Source organism: Eurytemora carolleeae, unplaced genomic scaffold (genome assembly GCF_000591075.1).
Source record: "Eurytemora carolleeae unplaced genomic scaffold, Eaff_2.0 scaffold73, whole genome shotgun sequence".
Taxonomy (NCBI): Eukaryota; Metazoa; Arthropoda; class Copepoda; order Calanoida; family Temoridae; genus Eurytemora; species Eurytemora carolleeae.
This window is the reverse complement of record NW_019396049.1, coordinates 414,244-426,479: the sequence shown is the minus strand read 5'-3', so window position 1 is coordinate 426,479 and position 12,236 is coordinate 414,244.

Genomic DNA, 12,236 nt, shown 5'->3' with positions numbered 1-12,236 from the left:
GTCTTGACAATTTTTCAATGAGTTTTATACTATATTACGTAAATTTCAGTATTTGCGAAAATAAATAAATAGCCATGAATATGCGGGAACAGTTTTAAAGAGTTCCATATAATCATTTAATTAAAAAACTAAATATCTGCAACATTCCATTATCAGAAAGTGAAGAACACGACATTTGATGAATTCTTTCGATGTATTCGTTATTAAGGGTTTCACTGTATAACAATATTTGTTATAGAATTAATTTAAAGGGACTATACGCGTAATTTCAAGTGACCCTCTATGCAAAGATTGCATTGCCCGATTGACAACGGTACCCTTGAAATCATTATCTGATCAATAATGTGGAAGATATTGTCGTTTTTTCAGGTTTAAAAGTGTTAATTTGTAAATGCTTTCCCGCAGTAGAAATACGCAGGTCACTTTTTAGAGAATTACCACGATAGAAAATAATCATTTTTTTGAATGCATATAAACATTGATATCTAATTTAACCTTGATCAGGTAAAGCTTTTAAGCGTACCGTTTTGCCATATTTGCAAGGAGAGTCACAATTGGAAGTATGCTGACAGTCCCTTTTAGAAAGATAATTTTTTAATTTTCCTTCTATAGAACATTTGATCACCGTCATGGATTTCGAATGACTGGAATCCGGCAATATCGTGACGAAAGTTGCAAATAAAATATATTTATTGAAAAGGCCTCGGAGTGGTATTATCTAGGTAGATGCTTCTGGAATCTAAATATTTTAGATTAAAATCTTGAATAAACAAAACGAACAGTCCCACCCCGAACCCATGCAACCCGTTAGATAGAAATATGTTAACCCGTAAATTCTGCAAACCCTGATCCTGGCAATAGATAGCTCATGAGCTCACAAATCAAACCGTCCTGCGCTGCATCCCTGTAGACGGTTCGTCGGGATCAGGATTCATCCAGTGGGACCCATAAAAATCTGGAATAGGTTTAAAGCAGTACTGTCTATACTGCAGACTCATTTCACTTAATAAGTTAATTTTCAAGTTAATACTGGTAAAGAAAATTGACTAATTAATTAATATCCCAGGAAACATTTGAACCCACTGTATTCTGGACTAATATGTTTGCAGATTAAAACAAAATTAAATACACAGAAAACTGCTGAACTTTTTTTTGTCTCTCTGTTCCAAAGTTTTATGGGTCTCGCTGTAGATACAGACGGTCTCTGTAAACTTGAGTCACATTGAAAAGGAATTTAGTCGAATAAAGTTATAAAGTTTAGGGAGTATAATGTCTTGTAATAAAAAAATCGTTGTCTCAATATGTCTTAATTCTTGCAATTAGTTTTCTAACCTTTTGATAATTTTTTTTCTTTAACTTTTCATGTTCTTAGCATCAATAATTTTCACACGAAAAATGTCAAGTTGATTTGGTTGTTGGGTAATTGGTATCCAAAATGTTCTCATGCAATTTAAACTTCCTGTTTTTATTAAATCAGTAGAGACGGGCATTGTTTTTAGGTTCGTTTTTGAATATTCACGGTTTTTATGACTGCTCAGAGTTTCTTCTAGAACTTTAAATGTTTATCACATTTAAAATTGTATAATTCCTATAGTTTTTTTTATCGTTTTCATAAATCGTTTAGGGTTGTGTCTTTTATTAGAGTAAAGCAATGCCCATCTTTAGTTATCATTTAACAGAAGAATTCAGAGTAGAGTTGGTTCTTCCTATCTAACATACATTCATGTAACTTTACTTCTGCTTTTGTATGCATCAAAGCATTTTTTAATTAAGACATACAGATACAGCAAGGGGGGGCCGACTCCCGAACGTCCGTAGTAATACTGAATATTTTAAACGCTTGTGAACTTATCGATGGACGGGATGAGTATTATCACAAGAAGATTAAAGCTGCATCGTGCCAAGATTAGAACTGAAATGTAAGCCGCTTAGAGAACTAGTTATTAAACCTGGTCCTTCATGATCTTATCATTTTATCGGACTATCTCCCTATCATCTATACAGTTCGAATTAAGTTTTTTTACTACACACAAAACAGGTTGCTAATCTTAATGAGGCTTAATGGATATCCGACCCCATTTAGGTACATACTACTTAAAGTGGCTGTATAAGCGTATTTTCAAGTTTCACTCTATGCCAATGCCTGATTCACAACAGTACCCGTAAAACATAAATCTAATTTGATTAATAATGTGGAAAATAGTGCCTTTTTCTAATGTTTAACATGTTTAATTAATTAATTAATTTAATAAATCAGAAAAATTCGTCACATTTATCAATGTTTTATTACGTTAAAATGTATGAAAAAGGAAGACTTACTGTAGAACAGCAACAAAAATCTGAATTTGATAGATAGAGCAGCGAGAAGCTCCCGTTAGCCTACTGAATTTTATTTTTTAATATTCTAAATGTGTTTTCAGCAATTCATTTTCTCTGGAAATGATCTCACACCCGTCACTCTACAATCCTGTAAGATCAGATTCTCGATACTCCTCCATCTTTGCATGCTAATTATCTCACTTATTCATTTTAAATAGTTGAGCTCCACCTTTCATTGTTCACATTCTACCTTTCATTATTCCATTGTTCACACTCTACTCTTCATTGTTCACAGACTCTACCCTTTACTGTTCATCCTCTTCTACCCTTGCTTAATTTAAACTAGTTCACTATTTGTGCTTTTTGTGTTCTTTACATTTGTCAATATTAAAATAAGAAATAGAAAATTAAGTAATTGTCTGAAATTGAAATTCAGATAAAAAAATATTGTACAAAATTGTCTTGGCCCCTTTCTGAAACGAATCCAGTCTCAGACCCTGTCCCAAGGTAATAAGGCAAGGAAAGTTAATTACGGTTGCGTATTCTCTGCGTAGATGTTGAAACCAGTTCTCTTTGGGCGCTATTTGTAAACAAGAATAGATGCATCAGTGTTCCTCTAGTATCCGAGAAGGATAAAAGCATTTTATTTTGATAATTCACATAATAGTTTCCTATAACCAGAATATTTTATTGATTTTTTTATGTGAAAGATGGGTCCTGAGTCAAGCTGTGACATCCGTATGTTGTTTACTTTATAGCCCGGAGACAGTACACTGCCGCGCTTAATTAAAAGCATGATTAAGGGACCTTTGTAGATCGAGATTGAATCCAAGCCGCAGGGCTCGGCCCCCTAGCCTGTCCTAGCCGCAGCGCTCGGCCCAGAAAGTGTCTTAACCTAACCTAACCCTAAATAAATACTAATTTAATTGAAAATTGTTAAAAAAGTGGTCATGTACAGAAGTAAAATCTGCAGTGAAGTCTTCCCCACCTCGCACACTCGAAGGTTGGAGTTCATCGTCTGCCCAAAAAATGCGTACACCTATGAAATAACTATCTTTACATTATAATTCTTTGCCCTGTCTTATGTATTAAGGTGTACTATGCAATCTTTGCTTTGGGCAGAATAGTAAATTCAGATTTGTTAAAGAAACCCATGAAGTTACTGATCAAATGATTAGTAAGGTTACAATTCGATGCGATGATTTTGCATATTATGCATAATGCATCATTGCATGTTAAATGTTGATATTGTGGCAAAACAAATACGGAAATGTACATTTATACGTGTTCCTCCATTCATTTACATGTGATGCCTAGTTTAGACCTCTATACTATAATTCATATACAATACATACACAATTATATATAATAGTATATGCACTATATACAACAAGATAGGCGTGTAGTGCAGTGTAGTGTTTACTGCTTTGATTATTTATGCATGATGCATTCATTAAAGGAACCGTATTCTAACGCTTTGTGAGGCAGAAGCAATAGGGTCGGATCAAAGGGTAGTCTTAGAACAGGATTAAAACATATACATAGAGTGTTGGTTTATAAAATATTACTGCTTTATGCCGCCGAAAGGTCAGGATTGATAAAATGTAGGAGATATTATTTATACTACGCCTAAGATTCAGGATTTGCAAGATTCCTGAACAATCCTGTTCTTGTCAAAAAGTTTAAGATGTAAAAAAATTATTTGAATAGAAGACCTGAATCTGGAGCAATTGTAATGAAGATGATAAACTTGTTTACAGCAGTTAGAATAACTGTACATGGAAAAGATCTTGAAAAAGATAAACCTTTACGGTGTACATAACAGTTAAAATAACTCGTAGCAGCTAGAATAACTGTACATTAGGGAGGGTGAATCTGTACACAACAGCTAAAATAAATGTACATGAGAGAAGATAAACATGCACATAACAGCTAGAGTAACTGTACATGATAGAAGAAAAACATGTACATAAAAGCCAGAATAGCTGTAAATAAGAGAAGATATAGTGTACGATGTACATACCAGCTAGAATATCTGTACATGAGAGAGTGTGGGAATCTTTACATAACAGTTAGAATAACTTTGCATGAAAGAATATAAACCTACACATAACAGCTAGAATAGCTGTACATGAAAGAAGATAAACATGTACACAACTGATAAAATAACTGTGATAAAGGATGGTTAACCCGTGTACAACAGCTAGAACTGCTATACATGACAGATGGTAAACATGTACACAACAGCTGGAATAACTGTACATAAGAGAAAAACCCTACATCAAATTTTACCAAGACAAAATGTTATGATGTATAATTTGACCAAGGCAAAATAATACAAAGGCAAGCTTTCACCAAGGCAAAATGTTTCAATGTAAGATCTTACCAATTCAAAACCTTACCAATGCAAAATCTTACAAGGCAAAATGTTACAAAGGCAAAATGTTACCAAAGCAAAATGTTACCAAAGCAAAATGTTACTAAGAAAAATGTTACAAGGCAAAATCTTCCCAAGGTAAAATGTACCCAAGGACAATGTTACCAAGGTTAAATATTGTTAAAGCAAAATAATACTAAGGCAAAATATGTAATGCAAAATGTGCGTAGACAAAATGTTACCAAGGTAAAATGTTACAAAAGCAAAATGTAACTAGGCAAAATGTTACTGAGTGCAAATAGATCAAATTCTTCTTGAAAGAGTTTAAACCTATAAAATATACTAAATTCTAAATAAACTTCTAAAAATATAATAAAGACAGTCACGTGAACGGTAAGTTTGTATTAAATAATGAATTCGTCTATTGTTACATTTAAAAGTGGTATGAAATCAAGGAAATCTAAAGCCTGAAAACTGATGTGAGTAAATCTACGGAGTAATGATACTAATGATCCATGGAAAGCCGGAGCTCTCTGGGATGAAATGAACCATATAAATTAGAGTTTATGAAAACTAGGCTTTAAATTGGTGAATTAAAAAATAATAAATTTCGACATTTTTGCCTGCACAAATTTTAAACCAGTTTTAAACCTTCCCTTGGGCCATGTGAGTTGCCCCACAAATTTTTGACTCGGTTGGTTCAACTGTTTTGACGTTTATTCGATACAAACGGACAAACAAACAGACGAGCAAAGTATATAAATAGAGTGAGAACCAGAAAACTCTGGAATAGAACGAGGTCTTTTAGACTTATGTTATAACTTTAAATAGTTTAATGAACATGAGCCACGGCAATTACGTAATGTATACTATACTGTATACAGACCTATTTAAAAGTGATTTTTAAGTTACTATTTAACCCTATAAAGGCTGGGGGGTCTGAATCTATGTATAGCCTGATTGGAGGGCCTTTTGCCCCCCCCCCTCTAGAAAAAGGACTTAGAGAATAGGTATAGGGTTGAAATGCATGTTTATATCCCAATTTGTCATCGCCAGCTCAAAGATAAAAAATTAGACCGATAACTTTAATAGTTTGGGTGCTAGGGAGGGTGGAAAAAAATGCCTAAAAAATGGTCAAAAAAATGAAGAAAAAAAATATTCTTTTTTGTTTTAAACAACTATCAAAGTGTGACACATGTTTCTAAATGCATTTTTCAAGGGCTTTTCAAAAATATAGTTTCTAGATCTGTAGCTTTAGTCACAGACCGGACTTTTTTCAAACCTGTACCCTACCCTATAAATAAAAAAATTTAACAAAAACTCCTTTAAATTACTATTCATTAAAAGTCCAAAAATTTCACGGTGATAGTGTCAAAAATGAGAGCGCTAGGACAAAAAAACTACAGGGGGCACCAAACTCCCCCCCCCCCCCAGCCTGTTTAGGTTTAACCTATTTGCTTTGTAACAACATCAAATAGACTTGAGGATTGCTATACATGTCATCTTCCTTTCCACAGTTTTCTGTAGATGAAATTATTTTGAGACCTGGCAGTCAGGATTTATATCTCATGATAATTCACAGTAGTATTACTTTAACTACAGCTAAACCAGGCGCTCATTCTATTATTTATTTAGATAATATTACTTACTGGTTTTATCTTTTACATGATATCTTTAACGTTTTCCGGAACCTTTTCTCGGAAAATTCCGGAACGATATTCCGAAATGTCTCGTAATTCCGGAAATCATTCCAGAATTCCGGATTTCCGGAACCTTTTCCATAATGGAAATGAAAAAAATTCCGGATCATTTCCGTACGTAAACTGTAACCCGGAATTCCGGTGGAAAGCCTACACCAAACTCATGTTCTCTGGGTTGGCATTTCTAAACGGATACAAAGTTCTCTACGTTGGCGATTTATCATCCACCCCACCTTTTTTCCGACCCATAGCTATATTCAAAAGATCTAATACGTTGTCTTGTTTATAGGCAGGACTACTTAGCTCCGGGTCCGTATGAGGACTGAAGGGGTTACATCAACAGAACTATCCACTCTGAGTTTAGCTCCGGGTTCGTATGAGAACTGAAGGGGTTACATCAATGGAACTATCCCTATTCCGAGCTATTGAGCTCACACTGGTTACATCTTAGCTCTGGGTCCGTATGAGGACTGAAGGGGTTACAATTTAAAAGATAATAAAATGTTGACAAGGAGATAAAACCTGTCTGTTTACAACTATTCTACTTGGTTTATCAAATGCAGAAGGCCGTGAACTAATCGACCTTTAAACCTTTCTGCAATGTCTTGGACTAAATAGTGAATTTTTAACAACTTATCTTTTTGTCCATTATGTTAAAATGTATACCATGGATTTTACAGGTGTTCCAGTACTTTTATTTATTAGTCTCTATTTGTCTCTGATTAGTTTGATTGATTAGTCTTATTTGTTACTGATTAGGTTCAATATGTCCGGACTTTCAATAATTTGGCTCTATTTGTCTCTGATTAGTTTGACAAATCTGAACTTTGATTGATTAGTCTTTTTTTGTCTCTGATTATATTAAATAGGGCTGAACTTTTATTAATAAGTCTTTATTTGTCTCTAATTAAAGGGGACTTTAGTTCCAAATTAGTTTTCTTAATTTAAACTTTTATTAATTAGTCTCTAATTGTTTCTGATTAGTTTGATAAATCTGAACTTTGATTAATTAGTCTTACTTGTCTCTGATAAGTTTATTAAATGTGAACTTTGATTAATTAGTCTGTATTTGTCTCTGATTAGTTTGACAAATTTGAACTTTGATTAATTAATCTCTATTTGTCTCTGATTAGCTCGACAAATTTGAACTTTGATTAATTAGTCTCTATTCCATTGGAAATAAAATCTTTAGGCACCCTAGCAAGTTTTAAAACAAGTCTAAAAAAGTTTTCTTGAAGAATATAGTAATTTTCGTTGTATAGATCGAAATTGCTTTTCTTGTTAAATCTTGATTCCATCCCCTTTCCCCTGTTATTGTAACAAAACAAAATAAAACATAAACAATATAAACTTTGTGTGCTGGGTTGTCCCTCTATCTACTACTTTTCATTTTCCTCTTTTTCCTTTAGTTCTAAATTGTTTATGTTTTATATTTGGTTTTATTTAAATTGAACATGTATGTATCGCTGCAGAAGGGCCTCTCATTCAAAACAACCAATAATGGTTAGAGAGGCCCTGGCTAAATTAAAATGTAAAAATTGTGCAATTGAAATTGGTTTTAAGTAAATATTTAGTCAAATATATATCTATCTATCTATCTATATCTATTTGTCTCTGATTAGATTGGTATTCCTGGATTCTAGATTAAAAGTATTTTCTGGGAATCTAAAACCTGTTTAACACAGACAAAAAATAATATTCACTATTCACTATTTTTCATCATAAGATTTGCTTTTTCATATCCTGATTCAAAATTTTCAATCAAGATGGATCTTCATGATTAATAAAATGAAAAAAAATCCAATTAATCTGATTTAAATATTTGCTTCGAACCAATTTCAGTATCAGAAATATATTTTTTTATATTATTTAGATCAATTATGATAAAACTTTAAATTTACACACTTTATTTTACCTATTTGAATATACTCTGATTTATATATATTATCTCATTACAAATAAATTATCCAAATTGCTCTGTCTGGCGCATTTGAATTTACATAAAGTCATCACAATAAATACCAATTCCAAGAAAATATATCTTTGTTTTTGTGTTATTTGATCAATTTTATTGTATTTTCATTATAAATTCAAGTCAATAATAATAGGGGCGGTTATGCTATAGAATCTTGTCTACTAATATTAGGATTAGTTTTCACACGCTTTTTAATTTTTAAATTCGTCACTCTTCTAGTTCATAACTTGTTTATGTAAATGTACAGGGTGTCCCAATAAACATGGGAATTCATCACTGAATTCTCATGTTTGTTGGGACACCCTGTAGATAAATAAATAATTGAAAACTTGATGGCGAAAAAAATGCCAAGTTTAATTTGAATTTAACATATTTTCAAACATAAAGGGACTGTAAGTCAAATTTAAAGTGATCCTTCATGTAAAGATGGCAATGTCCGTTTCACAACAGTACCCTTGAAACCCTTATCTTATCAATAATGTGGAAGAAACTGTCGTTTTTCTAGGTTTACAAGAATTCAATTCTGATAATTATTCTATTTTTTCAGACTCTTCAAGTAAAAAATTAGGATCCATATTTTAGAATTGCATTTTAATATGAATTCTCAGGCATGTTTATAAAATGATTCACTGTTATCGATAATAAATCACTAGTAAAAATGAAAAATTTGAATAGCTTATTGTCGATATTGATATAATTTTCACATTATACATTTATAATTTATCATTTAAACTAATTTGGAACAGCCATTTTCGATTTTTCTAAAAGATATAAAACGCAAGGTCTCAATCAAATTATTTTTAAAAATGCCGATATATCCGAGCAAAATTTGTTTGTTCGTAAGGTGAATCGTCTTATTTATATTACTGGCTGGCCCTTAACTTGTACCAATCATTTTCACATGACGGGGGGGGGGAGGTAATGGTGACATAATTTCAAGTCCTGAAAGTTTATAAAATTTCATGAACCAGTTTACCGTCTCAATTATAGCTCATTAAAGAACTGAACTCCCAGAACTATAAATGGTTGTTTTATAAACCTGCAGTTACGGGTATTAAAATGACGTTGCAAAATTAAAAGTGGAACCCTTGGTTTAATATTGAATTAATACGCTGGTTAGGACTCCAGGAGGTTGCATTTCTTTTTGAAACAGATCGCTCTCATAAGCTTTTTTAGTTTCGTCTAATTAAAATTAAATCAAATTGAAATTCGAAGACCTATTTAAACTAGAAACTTTAAGGTTTATTTTTAACTGATTTAGGCCCAATTTATACTTTTTCTGTCTTTCATATTGATATGGAACCTCTATGACAGAAGCTAAAAGAATAACAAAGTTTTGAAAATAAAAATTCTGCAAAATCAATTGTTTTTGAATTATTGAGATTTTTTTAAATGCGCATTTTGAAGCTGTTCTGTTGTTTAAGTTTGTATAAATAAACATATTTGGGTTTCAGAATAATAAGCGGAAAATCATTTTGGCAAATAAAAATATGTTTTCATGTAGGTTTAAGTGGGCCAATGATCATCCAAAAGATTTACTTGATTTTTTGGACTTATAAAGTAAACACATCCGACAGGGGCGGATACAGGGAGGGGGCGGCAAGACCTTTGCACCTACTGACAGATTTTAGGGGGGGGGGGCGTAGCCCTCCCCTAGAATTCTGCAAGGAAAAATGTTCCTAAGTTGAAACATCGTCTGTGTATCCCTTTTTTAAGTTATTTGATTATATAGTGGAATTAAAATATTTATTGAATTATTGAATCATCAGTGCTAGTCAAATTTGTGATTTTTTCAGAAGAAAAAAATGCGCTTCGCATCTTGATGCTTTTCATTCTATTTTTGGCATTTTTTGTTCCTATTTCAGAATAGCTTCTCAATAGCACTAAAGGAAAGAAACCCTAGTGCAAAACAGAAAAATATCTCTCTTAATAAACTATAATGTGTTATAAGTTAAAAATCTATTCTTTCAGTCTTTAGTCATTAATTTTGAATCTTTATGAGTCAAAAAGAATTTTCACCTGTGGCGGGTCTTTTGGTTCCTAAATCTGGGTTAATGAATCTACCACTGAAATCCTGTATCCCCCCCTGCACACCGATTATAAAACCTAAGGTTGAAACATCAATTTTAACAAAACTCATGCAAATGAGAACAATTAAACAAATAACAATTGTCCAGAGTTTTGCAAACTATCTGAACTAGATTTAGAAAACAAGTCTATAAACTTCAACCTTTTCTTCAGAGCTAGCTAGTTCTTCAAACTATCTAAACTAAGTTTAGAAAACAAGTCTATAAACTTCAACCACCCCTTTATCTTCAGAGCTAGCTAATTCTTCAAACTATCTAAACTAAGTTTAGAAAACAAGTCTCCGGTGTATAAACTCCAGGTTCAGACCTTTTGGTTCTCTAAACCTGACCTTTATATCTGAAGTCTGATAAATATATGGTTAATGCATGCAACAACATTCATGTCTGGACTACACAGTTCCTTAATAACTGGAAATTGGCATTTTCAAAATAAATAGACAAGACTCAAACATATATGTTTAGGGAAAATATTCATATGGTCCTCGTTCCTTGATATACATTACAAAACATTATTTTTTTGGGTAGTAAACACGTATCATCAATCCACCTTATATCAATCATATGTTATAACAATCACGTAGATTCATGATTTTTCAACGATTTGAACTTTTCTTCAAAGTTTGTTTTAGAAATTCAGTAAGAATAAATCTGTAAATATTGTTGTAAATAATATTTTGTTGGGGTCTAAAATGATGATAACCTATAGAAGATAAACTGTAGTTTAAACGAAGAAATAGAATTATAGTTAGTGCACTTCTGGGTATAAAAGTAATCACGGTTTTAACATTCTAGTGCTTTACTTTTTCAATTTATTACCATAGTTCAGTCCATTTTGTAAAATGTAAACGCCGACACAAATTCAGTCTAATACAGCCACAAAATAAGAGACATTAACGCCGACCTGGAGCTCCATGGAGAGGGAGGTGTGTCTGAATTGCTCCGAGGACTTTGGAGAGATCCAAGATTTTTTTGAAGTTGCTCCCAGGGATTTGGAGTAAAATGTATAACTTAAAATAAAATTTAAATATCCATGCACTGTGTCTGTGTTACAGATATTTGAAATCAGTTGTTTCATTTCATAGCATTTTGTAGATTACTATAATGTATATATTAGAAGCCTAGAACTATAAAAACTAAACATCAGTTCTATGTAAGATTGTATGCTGTTCAGAGCGATTATCTTCAAAATTGAAAATTTGAACTAATTGTTTACATGCAGGATTTGAGTTTTTCACAAACTCAAACTTTTTTATCCATATATCTTTGCAACCTGATGGTGTAATCCTTTACTATTTCAAACATGGATTATGTAATCTAACAGAATTCAAAGTTTGAAATATCTAAGGTGTACCAGATTTAGATATAGGGATTAGAAAATCTGAATTTGTGACTAAGACTAAATTCCTTTCAAAGTTAATCTATCAGAATTTTACTCTAAAGAATAAAATAACAATTTGTTTTCCTGTTTTATTTGTGATTTAAAAAAATTTAAAAACTGTAGAGGAACAGTCTTAAATTCTGACTAAAAATCTTCCCTTGGTTCATGTGATGCCGTGAAAGAAAATTGGGTTCGAAGGTTTCAACCGTTAAAACGTACGTTTATTGTATCCATACACACAAACAAACAGACGAGACAAGATACGGATTCAGATTTTACGTTTCGTCTGTTAATTTTCCATATAAATAAGTTATCTCTGTTTGGATGTTTGGATGTCCGATCATTTATCATTTACCCCTTTACTGATTTATCTCACATTTACCCCTTTACTGATTTATCT